Source organism: Hakea prostrata, chromosome 10, assembly GCF_041222555.1.
Source record: "Hakea prostrata isolate BN-2017 chromosome 10, UWA_Hpros_2, whole genome shotgun sequence".
Taxonomy (NCBI): domain Eukaryota; kingdom Viridiplantae; phylum Streptophyta; class Magnoliopsida; order Proteales; family Proteaceae; genus Hakea; species Hakea prostrata.
In genome coordinates this window covers 35,421,181-35,439,653 of record NC_142609.1, presented here as the reverse complement: position 1 = coordinate 35,439,653, position 18,473 = coordinate 35,421,181, and positions in this window count along the sequence as shown.

Sequence of the window (18,473 nt, the reverse complement as noted above, 5' to 3'; positions counted from 1 at the left end):
GATGATCCAACCACGTCTCTTTATTTCTTTCATTTTCACATTTTCTGTGCATAACAAGTTTCAAAGAGATTGAACGGTAAGAACAAAAAAATTTTTTCCAATAAAAAAAACCACAAGCCCCCCCCCAAAAATAATAGAAATGTTTTTTTTGTTTTTTGTTTTTTACCCCCCCCACAGGGGTTTAAAGCGGCAAGAGAAAGAAAATGAAAGCCAATTAAGAAGATCATATAAGAAGATCATTTCTGATATTTGAATTTGAAAACACGTGGGAGATACTTTTGACTATTTTTTTTTTCTTTTTTTGACTGTTTAATTTAATAATCAAGATATTGATTTTATACTCTGCTTCTGGGTTCTGATCGCTTGCAAAGCAACTTGGGGAGCGGCAGAGTGGTAGGAGAACATCCAACAGCTCACTTCCGTGATGCAAGTTGATCTACTAATCTTTTGAATTGGTGAAAGCTCATAAAGGTTTTAGTTTGAAGATTTTCCTTTTAACCAGAAAGGCTGAAACTATCTGTAAACTGCTATTTAGCTTTCATGACTTCCCTTCCTTTGTTTTCTGAGCCATACACATATTCTAGTTTGTTTAGGGTTTAGGGTTTAGGGTCACAAAATCAGACCATGTTGCTTTGATTCTTAATGTTGATCCTCCCATTCTCAAAAACAAAAAACCTTTCAGATTTGAAAAATTTTAGACCCTTGAACCTACATTCTTAAATGTCATCTCTGAGCACTAGAAAGTTGATTTCAAGGGGTCTCCATCTCATATTCTTCATTCAAAGCTTATCCACCTCCAACAGCATCTTAAAAAGTAGAATTGCTCTCATATTGGAGACCTACATAACAAAGAATCTCAAATTAGAAGGGACATTGATATCCTTATGAAATGTCCTTCTCATCTTAGAGATTCACATTGGGAATGTACTGAAAACAAATTGTTGGCAGCACTTAGATTGACTCTCAATCAAATTGATCAAAAATGGTTTCAAAAATCTAGAGTTCAATGGCTCCAATCTGGAGATAGAAATACGAAGTATTTTTACATCACAACCATGAAAAGAAGAGCCCGAAATAGGATCAGATCTCTAAACTATAATGGAATCTGCCATACTTATCCTAGCAGCATTGAATCAGCCTTCATTTCTCATTTTAAATCTGTCTTTAAATCCTTCAAACCCACATTTGTTGATTCTTATCTTGACCCTATTAGAGGAAGGATCTCTAAAGAACACATCAGCTTTCTTAATTCCCCTGTCACTGATGAAGAAATTCAATCCACCATATTCAGTATTCGAAGTCAAAAAGCTCCGGGACCTGATGGATTTTTTAGTGGTTTCTATCATGCTACTTGGAACATCTGCAAAAAAGAGATCATTGATCATGTCAAGAACTTCTTTAGTACAGCCACCTTAACATCTACTATCAATCAAACATTCATATCTCTTATCCCCAAAGTTGATGTCCCTTCCTCGATGAATGATTATAGACCTATTAGCTTATGCAATGTCACCAAGATTATGGTCAATAGGATCAAACATATCCTTCCAAAAGTCATATCCTTCAATCAAAATGGATTCATCAAGGGGAGACATATTCAGGATAACATCCTCATTGGTCATGAAGTCATGCATAAGATCAATCAAAGAAAGAAAGGGAAAAGAGGCATAATGGCTGTGAAACTTGATATGAGTAAGGCATATGATAGGCTTGAGTGGATTTTTCATTGACCAAGTCCTTCAAGCTTATGGTTTTCCATCAAACTGGATCAATGGATTATGTTTTGCATTACTACTCCACAATTCTCGATCCTTATCAATGAAAATCCATCTGATTTCTTCAAGCCCGAAAGGGGTCTAAGGCAGGAGGACCCTCTATCCTCTTATGTGTTTGTATTATGTGCTAAAGTGCTATCCAGTCATTTGGAAGAAGCTAGATTAAAAAATAAAATTAAAGGAATTAAACTTTGTAAGGGGGGAGAAAGTCTATCTCACTTGGCTTTTGCTAATGACCTCATCTTGTTTGGCCAAGCTAATTATAGGGAAGTATCAAACTTCCAAAACATCATCAAGAAGTATTGTATGGCTTCGGGTCAACTTCTCAATTCACAAAAAACAAGAGCACACTACAACAAGAGCACTCCGAACATAATCAAAAAATAATTAGTTGAAAAGTTCAATGTGACTCCCACTTCTGAACTTGATCTATACTTGGGTATCCCGTTATTCAGTGGTAAGCTCAAGCAACAATACTGTTTGGGGCTTATAGAGAGAGTCAATAAGAGACTACATGTAAAATTCGGCCTTATCCTAACCCTGACCCGGCCCGGATTTTATACTATTGCAGGTCCGAAGACCCGAAGTTGAGGTAGAAGAGACTTGTGGGCCCTCGTAGTTGAAGATTCGATGCTTGATCAAGAGCCTATGGACATTGACAATGATGCCCCTTACTTGAGCACATTGTCAGTGTTGAGTGAAAATCTGCGCATTGATGACAATTGAATTAGTTGAAGCACTTATTGGACCCCTGTGATCAATCCGAAGGTATTTCTTGAAACTAGACTTGTTGATTGACTTGTAGGAGAAAACCCAACTCAATTCGGATCTGTCTGGCCTTCCAAATCCACTCTTGAAGTTGCTGTCATGCCTTGGTTGGCTGCTTGGTCGACTGACAGTTGACTAGCCAGTCGACCAGCAGTAATGAAATCCGAAAAGTTACAAAATCACTTTCCATTTTGCCCCTACCTTTTTGGAACTCGTGAATGAGGACCTAAACTAATCATTTGTAGTCCAGAGCACGAAGTTGGACACTCTCTTGGGCTTTTCTTGATGTTTATGAAGATCTTTGACTCCAATCATTAGTATTACACATCAATCATCAACTGATGGTATGATTCCTTCTATTCTTCTTCTAATCTATTCATTTTCTACCAAATTATGATCTTAAGACCATGGTTGAAGTGCTGCAACCTTGCAAACACTTAACCATGAAGTTTCCCCATTCAATCCCATGATCATCACCTCATGCTTGCTATGTTATGATTCAATTAGGATTACTTACATGTCATTACTTTGATTTCTTCCATTTCAACCTTGTCATGATTCAAAACTGATATGTAAATACATGTTAGGTCTAGATTACTATGAATTCATGATTCTAACTTGATTCTTACCATTCTCTTGATTGATTCCCATCATTCTTTACAATTTCAATCAATCCAATTCGATTTGTGATATTTATCATATAGAACATAAGGCTTCAATTTGGGTATTTATAATTGGACCGTTGGATCGTCATGAAATTTAGTGTGTAGTATCATCATATTGTTTTAATCATGCCTCCAAATTTCTCGTCGATCGGAGCACCGGAAGGTCAGTTTCGGACCAAGTCTTCAATTCTGCCCATGGTTAACAAGTCTTAGTCGACTGACAGTCGACCAAGCCAGTCAACCAAGAGATGGTGACATCCCTGTACTTGGCCAAATTGCTTCGTTTGACCTCTGATTCGATTGTTTTCTTCTCTGATGTTACTTGTATGTTGTCTAGGGTACCAACAATGATTTTTGGGACTATCCTTGGTGATCATTGATTTTATTTACGACTCGATTAAGGTAAGGACAGTTGTTAACTCAAGTACATTGATTATGTAAACATGCTTATACTTTGAGAACTCAATGGTTATATTCCTATGTGTACTCCTTAACCATGCATGACTATTATATGCATTTTTATCAAGTAATAGTATGTTACATATCATTTGGAATAAATAATTATCCTTTATGATTATGTATATGATTAATCATGTTTTGACATGTCTTTAATTATATGATGAATTGTTGAATTGATATGATATGATGAGATTGAACTTGTGGATGACTACGAATGACTTGGGATTGAGGAGTGTTGTTCCGACACTTCTGTCCTTGGACATCGGAGGGAATAGTATGGGATATTCTCCGAAGGTGTCCATCGACGCTTTCCCGGGTTATTGGATGACATGCATAGGATTGTCTAGGTGTATGGTTAGGATTATCCTTGTTGTATTAGACCCGAATTGGAAGGGTATTGAGACCAAACGACCCGTGGTAGAGTATGGTTGATGGGCGCTTAAGACCGGTAACCACTCCGTGAGAGGACTTAAACCATACTGCGGATACTTGAAAGGGGCCATTTATTGGTAGGGTTGCAAATGGATAGACCTGGGCTCACGGGCGCTTAAGACCGGTAACCAACTCATGAGAGGACATGAGAGCTTCCCGTTTACCATTTGTGGATGACCAATAAGGTTGATGAGTCCGTAGTCCGAGTTGGTCGGTGCCATAGGATACGCTAACTCTAGTGTGAAGGATACGGAACCGAGTTGGTCGGTGCCATAGGGGAAGTATCCGAATCTAACATGATACGACTGAGTAGATGATTTGCATTGGGCTAGGCTATGCCGTGACATGCGCCAATACTTTTACCAATGGTGATATGAGAGAGTGGTGACTTAACCCCCAACCATGGTTTGATGAGGACTTTACCCAATTATCCCGGCAGACCCAAGATATCTTGTATTATTGAGGGGGGGGGGGGTGATAGATGACCTAAAGAATTATGGTGCTATGGCTTAAATCATGCCTACCTTAGAGACTAGCATACTTAGGGTTAAAATCATATATCATCAATGTATCATATCATCTTGCATCATATCATGACTTGTTTCGAATGAACTGTGTATTATGAAATGACTTGCCTTGCTGAGTTCTTTTGAAGTCATTCCTTTCGTGCAATTTGTTAGATTATCCTATAGGTGTAGACGATTCTGATGGCACACTCTACGACCCGAACTATGATCCCGCATACTATCGTTCGGGTGATGGCTACGATGAGAGTCAGGATTATTGTGCCGAGGTGGATTATGGTTCGTACCAGGGTTAGCCCCACCATGGTGAGGGAGCAGCCGCGCTGAGTTCACTTCATCCACACTTATGAAGAAACAATCATTAGGATAGAAGAAACCTTTGCGTAGTGCCCCATTTCCCTGGATGACTGTAAACATTTGGATATATTGTCTTTAACTCTTATGGATTTACTCTTGATACTGATTGTAATTAAGTTTAATTAACCACTTTTCCACTATTCTTGAAGGAGTGACTCCTGATCACTCTTTCTCTTTGAGATTATTTTTATGTGAAGTTGATACTTGATAATTCCGTACTCTGATTGATTATCTTTTCTTATTCATTTGATCTGTTTATTGCTTACTTTAAACATTGATTATATTGTTCATGATTATGTTATCGTGTATGTGGGAGGCATGGCCGCTCGATCTGGATCTTCGAGCTGTGGATCACATCTCGGGTATGCCAGATAGGATACCAGCTGGGTGGATGTGACAGAGTGGTATCAGAGCCCAAGATCAAGTAAGGCCCCAACCACAGAAACGATAACGGAACATTCCGAGTCATAGATCCAAGGTGACTCAATTATTCTTAGAAGTGAATAATAGGTAACTCGGACTAGAAACCCGATTAATGAAGCATAAGTGAATTGTTGAATAACATACAATAATTAAAATTTAACAATCATCACTTAACGAAACGCAAAAGAAAAGTGAATAATGCACAATAATAGATGAAACAAAAGTAACTTTCATTAACTTAAATAAGTTTTACAACGGATTACATATGGGAAGCATAAACTGAAATCCTAGTACAATCTATCTATCTAGGAGATCGTCGTCGATCTCTGGGTGCTCTAACATCCTCAGTAATCTGAGTGAGCTAAGACTGCATCTGATCATGTCTGGACTCTATTTGTGCAAGCCTCACCTCCAGCCTCTCATACATATGTGCCTGACTCACCTCCATCCTCTTGTATCTGAGTCTGCTTAGCTCCTAAACTCTCGAACAACTGCTCCTGTCTGACCCCCATCATCTCCATCATGGAAGTCATAGACAACATTTGAGCATACAGATCCGGTGCCTCTGGTGCAGCCTGTGATGGACCCCCAACCTCAAACTGTGGCGCAGGAATCTCCTGATCATCGGGACCGACATCCTGCATGCCTATGTCATCTCCAGCTTGTTCCTCTGCTGGAACATCCACATCATCATCCTCGGACTCCGACTCGTCCCCTAGACTGGTAGACCTGGCAACTCGATCTAACTGCATCAATCCAATAGTCCTCGTACAGATGGAATACCCTACACCTCCAACAACTCTCTCCTCACCATCCAGGTCTACTCCAAAATACCTGAAGATGCGTGTCAGTAGGATCCCAAAGCAAAGGTTCCTAACACCCGGATGCGTGATAACCTCGATCAGAACATTCTGTATGATGTAAGCTAGATCGATCTCGAATCCCATATAGATCCGATAGATGAGCAAGGCATCCATCACCGTAACCACATGATGATGTCCCGCTCTTGGTATGATGTTTCTCCCTACAATCCGTCCAATGATTCTGGCTGATGGAATCATCTCGCCGCTGTTCCTAGGCTGATAACACCTATCATCATTCCAAAGTGTCATACATACCTCGTACAACTCATATAGAAGCATATGTCGGTTGAGATCCTCTCCTACTGATATCCACACACATGCATGTGGACAATGTGGAACCCCGAGAATCTCTGCATATGTACGAGTAGTAAATCTAATCTGAGTCTCTTTGATCTGACTCGCTATCACTAACTCCATCTGATCAGCTGGGCCCTCCACAAAATAAGTCAAGTTGCTGTAAAACAGCCGAACTAACTCTGGGTACACCGGTAAATCCTCAGTGAGTAGGTGTGTCCATCCCAAAGTGTCGAATCTCTCCCCGATTCGAAATGTCGTCAACTCTCCAACCCGAAATGGTCGAACATACTCTATATGACAGTGCCCAAAGTATACCTCGTAGAGGAACTCGGCCAATGGTGTAACGAAGCGGTGTCGATCAATCACCTCCGCTTGTGGCAGCAAAGGCACCTGACCTCTACCTCTCTTGGCTCCTTCTACCCTACCTCGAGCGCGACCACCTAGTCCTCGTCTCTCCATAGTGTATAAATACCTGTAGAGAAGATCAACAAGTCAATGTTAGAAGATTACCCAAAATTGGACATGAAGGGCGTTTTCGTAATTTTTTGGAAATTTTCAAATTTGGGGAAAATTCAAATTGAGTATACTGGCATATGAACAATGCTTAGAATTGCATGATTGTGAAGTTTTTTGGAAGAAAACCGGTCGAAATCGCGTCCTAAAGTTGAAAATTCATCAAGCTAGAAAGAGGAATTTCGACGTTTAGGTCAAATTTGGGGATTTTTTATATTGTTGAAATCAGTTGAAACGAATTGCATGGTAATGTCTAGCATGTCATTTGGAATGTGTAGCATCAAATTTGGTATTAAAACTCCTAGCGGTTTGGGAGAAATCGAAGTTTTACTAAAAATTGGGAATTTTCGACTATGTTAGCGAGAACAAGTTGAAATTTTGTGTTTGCTTGTTGTTTAAGCATTGTTGTTGCATGTAAACTATGGGATTATGTTTCTAAGCATGCATGAACATGTTTCTAACTTAGAACAACAAGTTTAACATGGTATTTTGAGAAATCCAAGTGAAGAAATCAATTGAGAAGATGATGAATAGTAATTTCCTTACTTGGTTGAGTAATGCTTGTTGTGTTGATGTTGTGGAAGCCTCAAACCACTTGAATCTACTTAGAAGTGATTACTAATGTGTTCTCCAGAGCCCCTCCACAAGGAAAATGAGTTAGAAGTGAGAAATAAAGTGGAAATGAAGCTAAAAACCTGATTTTCTCGTTACTGTTGAGCTTGGTCGACTGACAGTCGACCAGCCAGTCGACCAAGGCTAATGAAAGTGAGAAAATTTGGATTTTTGGTGAAGTTTTTGGATTTTGACCAATGTTTGATTATTTGCTTATTATATTGATGAACCTATGTATGAATTGAGCATTTTAATCATATGGTCAAGTGAGTTTTGATGAATATTCGTGTCTCGACGTGATCGACTTTCTTTTGCAGAATGGTTCTACTGAGAAATCGTCTTGTCGGCTCCGGTAGTACCGGTAACGAGGAGACACCTGCTGGAGGGTTTGACCAACAAACCCAGGAGGACAGCCATACTATCAATGGCATCCTCAATGCCCCTGATATTGGAAGCTTCAAGGACATTGCCAGCGTCGTGACGAACATGATGAAACAGCAGCAAACTCAGTTCAACCAGATGATGGTTGGTTTTGTGAATCTTCTGGAGGAGAACCGTGCAGGTGGGCATGGTAACCCCAGTATGGCGGCCCTGTATGTGGAGAGGTTCACTGAAACCCCGCATACCAGGCTAATGGAGAGCTTCTTGAAACTGCAAGTGCCATCCTTCACTGGTGTATCAAAGGATGTTATGTTCCCTAACAGATGGCTAAGGGAATTAGAAAAGGCCTTTCGGCATTTGCAGTGTACGGATGCACAGAAAGTACTCTTCACCGAGCAGAAGCTTCAGCAGGAAGCGAATGCATGGTGGACTTCTTCTCGCCCTATTCTGGAAACCCTCCATGCTGGTGTTGTCTCATGGGAAGTATTTAAGGTAGCCTTCTGTAAGAACTATTTCCCCGAGGCAGTGAAGGATGCCAAGGAGACAGAGTTTATGGCATTGGCCCAAGGTTCCCTTTCTGTGGCTGGACTAACAACAGAAGTTTGAAGAGTTGTTCTTTTTCGCCCTTGATTCGATAAAGCCTGACAATGCGAAAGCAAAGAAATTCTTCAAAGGACTACGGCCATCTTTAAAGACATACCTCACCCTTCTCCCTCTTGAGAGTTATGCCCAGGTGGTTCAGAATGCAAAGAAGTTGGAAGAAGCCAAAGCGGAAAATACGCGTGTTCAGAGACCTTGGCAGCCTAGGCATCCCGGTCTTGTGGATCACATCGAGCGTTAGTTTGTGAGGCCTTCACCATATCCCACTCCTGCCTTCCAGCCTAGGAGTGTGGGTCAGAGTTCTAGTGCTACTTATGTGGATCCTCATGGCCAACCTAGTGGAGCTCGACCTACAGGATTTGTGCAGCCCCCTCGGCCTGGTATGGTTCACCCTCGGCCTGCTTTTCAGAGACCCCCTATGGCAGCCACTTCTATGGGACAGTGAGATATTGTGTGCTTCCTTTGTAAGCAGCCTGGACATTTTTCTTGCTTGTGTCCGAAGAAGTCTGCCTTGCCTGGTGTTTTTGCTCCTATCATGAGAAGCGCTCCTACTCCTATTTCTGCCCCGCCCCCTCCTTCTGGCAGAGTATTTAGCATAGCTGGTACTGAGTAGGACCCTTGCCATGAAGTTGTAATAGGTACATTGTTAGTCGCTTCTTTTCCAGCATTTGTGTTGTTTGATACGGGTGTATCTCATTCATTCATTTCATCTACTTTTGCTGTGAAGACTAACCTAACACCCAGATGTTTATCCAGTTGTTTGTCAATTTGTACCCCTGTTGGGTCTGCTGTTAAACTAGATAAAGTGTTAGAGGAATGTCCTATTTTTGTTTGTGGATTGAACTTGAAGGCAAATCTAGTGTTGTTTGATATGAGGGATTTCGACGTGATCTTTGGAATTGATTGGTTGACATCCTACAACACTGTGATCTTGTGCTCTTCGAAGAAGATTCAATTTAGATTGAAAGGGAATTCAGTTTTGGAGTTCCAAGGCAAGAAGGGAAGAGTGAGCAAGAAGACTTTGACCGCTTTGATGCAAGTCCATGCTTTGGTGGAAGGTGCTTCATCTGGAAGCAAGGTCAAAGAAGGGAAGAGACTTGAAGATGTCAGTGTTGCTTGTAAATTTGTTGATGAATTTCCAGATGATCTATCAGGACTACCCCCTGATAGAGAGGTTGAGTTCTCCATAGACTTGACTCCTGGAGCATCTCCGGTGTCTAAGGCTCCATATAGGATGGCACCTACCGAGCTAGAGGAGTTGCAGACACAGCTGAATGAACTCCTAGATAGAGGTTTTGTGCAGCCAAGTGTATCGCCCTGGGGAGCTTCGGTCTTGTTCGTGAAGAAGAAAGATGGTAGTATGCATCTGTGCGTTGACTACCGGGAGTTGAACAAGTTGACGATCAAGAATAGATACCCGCTGCCCTGGATTAATGATCTATTTGATCAGTTGAAAGGCGCGGCTGTGTTCTCAAAGATTGACTTAAGGTTTGGGTATCACCAGTTCAAAGTGAAGTTAAGTGATATCTTTAAGACGGTGTTCAGAACAAGGTATGGACATTATGAATTTAAAGTTATGCCTTTTGGCTTAACCAATGCTCCTTCCGTGTTCATGGACCTCATGAACCGGATATTTCATGATGTGCTCGATAAGTTTGTAGTCGTTTTCATTGATGACATCTTGATCTACTCGAAGAGTGAGGAAGAACATGTGAAGCACCTGAACTTCACATTGCAAAGGTTGAGAGAAAAGAAACTCTATGCTAAGTTTAGCAAGTGTGACTTTTGGCTCTCAAGGGTATTGTTCCTTGGCCATGTTGTCTCAGCCGAAGGTATTCGTGTTGACCCGGAGAAAGTGCAAACTGTTACCGATTGAGAAAGACCGAAGACCGTGACTAAGATAAGAAGTTTCCTTGGTTTGGTGGGATACTATCAGAGATTTATTGAGAACTTTTCTAGGTTGGCTGCCCCTATGACTAAGCTAACTAGAAAGGAAGAGAAGTTCGTTTGGACCGAAGCTTGTGAGAAGAATTTTGAAGAGTTGAAAGTTAGATTGACAAGCGCCCCAGTTTTAACTATACCTGATAGTTCCGGTGGGTTGACAGTCTACACTGATGCTTCCAAGATCAGTTTGGGTTACGTGTTGATGCGACACGACAAGGTTGTGGCTTATGCCTCTCGGCAATTGAAGGATTATGAGCGGAATTATCCCACTCATGACTTAGAGCTTGCGGCCGTTGTTTTTGCCTTAAAGATTTGGAGACATTACCTATACGGTGAGAAGATCGCTATCTTCACAGATCATAAGAGTTTAAAATACTTCTTCACCCAAACAGAGCTGAACATGAGACAAAGAAGATGGTTGGAGTTGGTTTCTGACTATGATTGTGACATTCAGTATCACCCGAGTAAAGCAAATGTAGTTGCGGATGCTCTTAGTAAGAAGGGTCAAAGGAAGGAATTGGATTTGTGTGCTTTGAGTTGGCCCTTGTCGTCGATGGAAAGGTTTGGTTTAGAAGTGGTTCCTGAGGGTTCGGATTGTATTCTTTATGCCATAACGGCAAGATCCACCCTTAGAGACTGGATTGTTGCCTTGCAAAGTTCTGATCTTGAGTTGAAAGAGAAGATTGAGAAGATTGCCACAAATTCAGAAATGGACCCTGCTTTTAGTACATCTTTAGATGGTACCTTATTGTTTAGAGGTAGACTCTGTGTGCCGCTTGTTGAGGATATCAAGAAGGAAATATTGAAAGACTTGCACCAGTCGATCTTTACAATACACCTTGGTTGTACCAAAATGTACAAGGACTTAAGGGAACATTTTTGGTGGAATGGTTTGAAAGCAGATGTTGAAGATTTTGTTGCCAAGTGTGAGACTTGCCAACGTGTGAAAGCCGTTCGTCAACCTCCATCCGGATTGCTTCAGCCCCTTCCTATTCCTAGCTGGAAGTGGGAAGATATCTCCATGGACATCGTGACTAGCTTGCCTCGGACAAGTAAGGAAATGACACTGGGTGGGTGATTGTCAATACGTTGACCAAATCAGCCCATTTTATTCCTATGAAGATCACTTAAATAGCTAGCTAGGCTTTATGTGGACAATATGGTTCGTCTACACGGAGTGCCCGTGAGTATTGTTTCTGATCGTGATCCTAGGTTCACCTCAAGGTTTTGGAATGGTTTGTAGAAAGCCTTGGGAACCCAATTGAATCTGAGTACAGCCCATCATCCACAGTCTGATGGACAATCTGAGCAGACAATTCAAATCTTGAAGGATATGCTTAGATCCTGTGTTGTGGACATGGGAGGAAATTGGGATGAATACTTAGCTTTAGTTGAGTTTGCCTATAGCAACAGTTATCAAGCAACAATAGGCATGGCTCCATTTAAAGCTTTGTATGGTAACACTTGTAGGACACCTTCGTATTGGACTGAGACGGGTGAAAAAAGAGTCTTAGGCCCGGAAATGATTGAAGCTACAAGTCCAATGGTTGACATGATTAGTGAAAGGATTAAGTTTGCCCAGTCAAGACAGAAATCTTATGCCGATAAGAGAAGGACAAATTTAGAATTCCCAATTGGTGAGAAAGTTTTCCCTAAAGTGTCACCTATGAAAGGGGTGACAAGATTCAATGTGAAAGGAAAGCTTAGCCTTCGCTTCATTGGACCTTATGAGATTTTGGAGAAGGTTGGATCCGGACCTGTTGCATACCGCTTGGCCTTGCCCCCATTTCTTACTGGAGTTCATAATGTGTTCCATGTTTCGATGCTTCGAAAGTACGTAGAGAACCCAGAACACATACTACAACAAGCATCCAAAGGACTTAGTGCTGATCTTTCTTACGATGAAGGACCAGCTGAAATCCTAGATAAAAAAGACAAGCAGCTGCGGAATCGCACCATCCCTTTGGTGAAGATTCGGTGGAAGAACCATACCCTAGAAGAAGCTTCATGGGAGAAAGAAGAAGACATGAGAGAGAAGTTTCCTCATCTTTTCAGAAGCACAGGTATGCTTTCAATTTCGAAAACGAAATTTCTTTTAAGGGGGGGGGGGAGAATATAAAATCCGGCCTTATCCTAACCCTGACCCGGCCCGGATTTTATACTGTTGCAGGTCCGAAGACCCGAAGTGGAGGTAGAAGAGACTTGTGGGCCCTCGAAGTTGAAGATTCGATGCTTGATCCAGAGCCTATGGACATTGACAATGATGCCCCTCACTTGAGCACATTGTCAGTGTTGAGTGAAACTCTGCGCATCGATGAAGATTGAATTAGTTGAAGCACTTATTGGACCCCCGTGATCAATCCGAAGGTATTTCTTGAAATTAGACTTGTTGATTGATTTGTAGGAGAAAACCCAACTCAATTCGGATCTGTTTAGCCTTCCAAATCCACTCCTGAAGTTGTTGTCATGCCTTGGTCGACTGCTTGGTCGGCTGACAGTCGACTAGCAGTAATGAAATCCGAAAAGTTACAAAATCACTTCCCATTTGGCCCCTACCTTTTTGGAACTCGTGAATGAGGACCTAAACTAATCATTTGCACTCCAGAGCACGAAGTTGGACACTCTCTTGGGCTTTTCTTGATGTTTATGAAGATCTTTGACTCCAATCATTAGTATTACACATCAATCATCAACTCAAGGTATGATTCCTTCTATTCTTCTTCTAATCTATTCATTTTCTACCAAATTATGATCTTAAGACTATGGTTGAAGTGCTGCAACCTTGCAAACACTTAACCATGAGTTTTCCCCATTCAATCCCAAGATCATCACCCCATGCTTGCTATGTTATGATTCAATTAGAATTACTTACATGTCATTACTTTGATTTCTTCCATTTCAACCTTGTCTTGATTCAAAACTGATATGTAAATACATGTTAGGTCTAGATTACTATGAATTCATGATTCTAACTTGATTCTTACCATTCTCTTGATTGATTCCCATCATTCTTTACAATTTCAATCAATTCCAATTCGATTTGTGATATTTATCATATAGAACATAAGGCTTCGATTTGGGTATTTATAATTGGACCGTTGGATCGTCATGAAATTTAGTTTGTAGTATCTTCATATTATTATAATCATGCCTCCAAATTTCGTGTCGATCGGAGCACCGGAAGGTCAGTTTCGGACCAAGTCTTCAATTCTACCCATGGTTAACAAGTCTTAGTCGACTGACAGTCGACCAAGCCAGTCAACCAAGAGATGGTGACATCCCTGTACTTGGCCGAGTTGCTTCGTTTGACCTCTGATTCGATTGTTTTCTTCTCTGATGTTACTTGTATGTTGTCTAGGGTACCAACAATGATTTTTGGGACTATCCTTGGTGATCATTGATTTTATTTACGACTCGATTAAGGTAAGGACAGTTGTTAACTCAAGTACATTGATTATGTAAACATGCTTATACTTTGAGAACTCAATGGTTATATTCTTATGTGTACTCCTTAACCATGCGTGACTATTATATGCATTCTTATCAAGTAATAGTATGTTACATATCATTCGGAATATCATGCTTAATTATCCTTTATGATTATGTATATGATTAATCATGTTATGACATGTCTTTAATTATATGATGAATTGTTGAATTGATATGATATGATGAGATTGAACTTGTGGATGACTACGTATGACTTGGGATTGAGGAGTGTCGTTCCGACACTTCTGTCCTTGGACATCGGAGGGAATAGTATGGGATATTCTCCGAAGGTGTCCATCGACGCTTTCCCGAGTTATTAGATGACATGCATAGGATTGTCTAGGTGTATGGTTAGGATTATCCTTGTTGTATTAGACCCGAATCGGAAGGGTATTGAGACCGAACGACCCGTGGTAGAGTATGGTTGATGGGCACTCAAGACCGGTAACCACTCCGTGAGAGGACTTAAACCATACTGCGGATACTTGAAAGGGGCCTTTTATTGGTAGGGTTGCAAATGGATAGACCTGGGCTCACGGGCGCTTAAGACCGGTAACCAACTCATGAGAGGACGTGAGAGCTTCCCGTTTACCATTTGTGGATGACCAATAGGGTTGATGAGTCCGTAGTCCGAGTTGTTCGGTACCATAGGGGAAGTATCCTGATCTGACATGATACGACTGAGTAGATGACTTGCATTGGGCTAGGCTATGCCGTGACATGCGCCAATACTTATACCAATGGTGATGTGAGAGAATGGTGACTTAACCCCCAGCCATGGTTTGATGAGTAGTTTACCCAATTACCCCGGCAGACCCAAGATATCTTGTATGATTGAGGGGGAGTGACAGACGACCTAAAGAAGTATGGTGCTATGGCTTAAAGCATGTCTACCTTAGAGACTAGCATACTTAGGGTTAGAATCATATATCATCTTGCATCATATCATGACTTGTATCGAATGAACTGTGTATTATGAAACGACTTGCCTTGCTGAGTTCTTTTGAAGTCATTCCTTTCGTGCAATTTGTTAGATTATCTTGCAGGTGTAGAGGACTCTGATGGCTTACTCTACGACCCGAGCTATGATCCCGCATACTACCCTTCGGGTGATGGCTACAATGAGAGTCAAAATTATTGTGCCGAGGTGGATTATGGTTCGTACCAGGGTTAGCCCCACCATGGTGACGGAGTGGCCACGCTGAGTTCACTTCATCCACACTTATGATGAAACAATCATTAGGATAGAAGAAACTTTGCATAGTGCCCCATTTCCCTGGATGACTATAAACATTTGGATATATTGTTTTTAACTCTTATGGATTTACTCTTGATACTGATTGTAATTAAGTTTAATTAACCACTTTTTCGCTATTCTTGAAGGAGTGACTACTGATCACTCTTTCTCTTTGAGATTATTTTTATGTGAAGTTGATATTTGATAATTCCGCACTCTGATTGATTATCTTTTCTTATTCATTTGATCTGTTTATTGCTTACTTTAAACATTGATTATATTGTTCATGATTATGTTATCGTGTATGTGGGAGGCATGGCCGCTTGATCTAGATCTTCGGGCTATGGATCACATCCCGGGTATGCCAGATAGGATACCGGCTGGGTGGATGTGACACTACAGGGATGGAAGGAAAATCTTCTAAGCTATGCTGGAAAATCAGTTCTGATCCAGTCAGTTACTCAAGCCATGCCAAGCCATTACATGTCATGCTTCATCCTTCCTAAGAATGTAATCCCCTCTCTCTAATCAGCCAACAGAAACTTTTTCTGGTCTACTGGTGAAATCAAACACATGCATACCATTGGATGGAATACCATCTATCTACCTAAAAGAGTTGGAGGTCTCAACATAAAAAATCTTGAAGCATTTAATCTTGCACTTACTGCTAAGAAAATTTGGGACCTCATTTCAGGTAAGGATTCTCTATGGTTCAAAGTTATGAAGGGGAAGTATTTCCATAACAACAATTTTCGTCAAGCAACTGCCAACCAATCCTCTTCCTGGAGCTGGAAATCTCTCATTAAAGTGAGAGATTTATTGAAGGGTTACATCTTTCATCAAGTGGGTAATGGCAATGACATTGATCCATGGGTTAATAGATAGATACATCCATCTCTTGTGCTACAACAACTTCATCCTCTCTCGTAAAATGCTCCTAGTAAGGTATCTTCTTTCATTGATCATGATTCAAATACTTGGAAACATGATTTAGTTCTTGATTTGGTGGAGCCCAGAGATAGCCAAGCTAATATTCAACATACATCTCCCACTTTCTAAGAAGCAAGACAGACATTATTTGGGATCAAACCTCATTTGGTAACTTCACGGTTGCTTCAGCTTATAAAGTATTTTGCAACAGTAATACCCAACAGAAGTCCATTCCTTGGTTAAAGTTGTGGAATCTCCCCTTAGCCCCAAGAATCATTCACTTAATCTGGAAGTTACTTAATCAGAAACTTCCCACACCAAACTTGCTCAAGAACAGAGGATGTGATATTCCAAATATTTGTTACCTATGCTCATCCGATATGGCTGATATGGATCATATTTTCTTGAAATGTCAATATGCAAGACAGATATGGAAACAATTTAGAATCTGCTGGTGGAATCATTCAACTAACATTGTGGATCAGATAATCAATTGGATTGCAGCTACTAAATCAAATTCTCCATCAGGTATTGCTCTTACACTACATATTACTACTCTATGGATTATCTGGTCTTCTTTCAACAAAGCAAGTCATGGTGATTCCTTCAAAAGTCCAAGGCAAGTATGGTGGCTTGCTCAATCTCTACATACTGAGTACCTTCATAACTACCATTTTAAGGCAGTTAGATCCAAAACCATGAATATTCAGTAGACTGCTCCTCCCAAGGATCACATTAAATTCAATATTGACGGATCATTCATCAGACTTGCGGACAATCTCTTTGCAGCTGGTATTGGTGGAGTTGCCGGAAATCATCTTGGGCATTTTATTCTCAGTTTCGCATTCCCAAAAGGCTGCCTCGAAGCTCTTCAAGCTGAAGCCTTAAAGATGGCTTTACTAGTGGCTCTTTCCATAAATTTGAAGAGAGTGATCTTTGAGGGTGATAATGAAGTTATTATCAATATCATTAATCAACCAAAATCCCCAAAGCCATGAAGTATCTCACCTATCATTAAAGACATCCTTATATTGAAGAATCAATTTGAATCCATAGCTTTTGTACATACCCTTAGAGAAGGAAACAATGTAGCTGATCGGCTGGCTTCCTTTGTTGCCAATTCACAGTCCTCTTTATTGTCTTTTGTTCCCCCCCCCCCCTTGATACATTGGCTTTTGAATTTTGACTATGCAGGTTGTAACTTCCCTAGGGGTTTTTCTTTCAAATAAATGTCTTTTGGCACAAAAAAAAAAAAAAAAAAAAAAGAGATTATGCATGGGTTGACACCATAGAATAAATATAAATTATGGCAAAATTATCTTTTATGTCAATTGGTACAATGGCTTTTGAGGTAGGGGATGGTTGAAAGCTGAAAGTTGAAATGAATAACCCTACAAACATTACTATAACCGTATTCTATATCAAATACAGAGTTGTACATATAACTTCAACATCGCGAAACTACCTTCCTCTCAGTCATTTTATCAAACACTTTTTGTACATTGTCCATAGAATGAAAAATGACAACCAAAAACACCAAGCATCACTCAACTACATGCTCTCAGTCATTTAACTAAAAACTTTCTGTGCAGTCTGCAAACCACCCCATTTTTTTGGAAGTATTGACAAATGATGAGTGAAGAGCTGTGTGTAAAGTCGATGATATGATGGAGAAAGATTGGTTCAAATTGACCTAGATGTGTTCTTGTTTGTACCACCTGCAATTCAATATATGTTTTGAACTATTGAGGATCAAGAAAATGGCGGTGGTGAAGGCACAGAGCTGTTGAAAGAACTTCTCGATGGCAGATCCAAATGCATGAATTGTGGAGGTTGCATTATTTTGTCCTACTGACGTGCTTTCTTTCCTTTTGCATTTTAGCGAAATTCGATTTCAATTCAATTAATTAATAAAACTTATCTATTAAATGTTTAAATTGACTTTGCAGTAGTATTATAGCAAAGAGGAGTTTGTATCCAATGTAATCTCTAAGAACGAGAGAATTTCAACCTCCTCACTCTTCTTTTTTTTTCTTTGTAAATAGGACTTTATTTTAAAGAAGGCAAAGAGTGCACCGCTTGATTACAAAGAGAAATCAACCAGGGGTGGGAAGATGGCCTACTTGTCGTGCCTTTCGACAAAAGACCTTCCCTAGCTAGAGAGTGAGCTACAAAATTGCTCTCTCTACAAAATAATTACATAG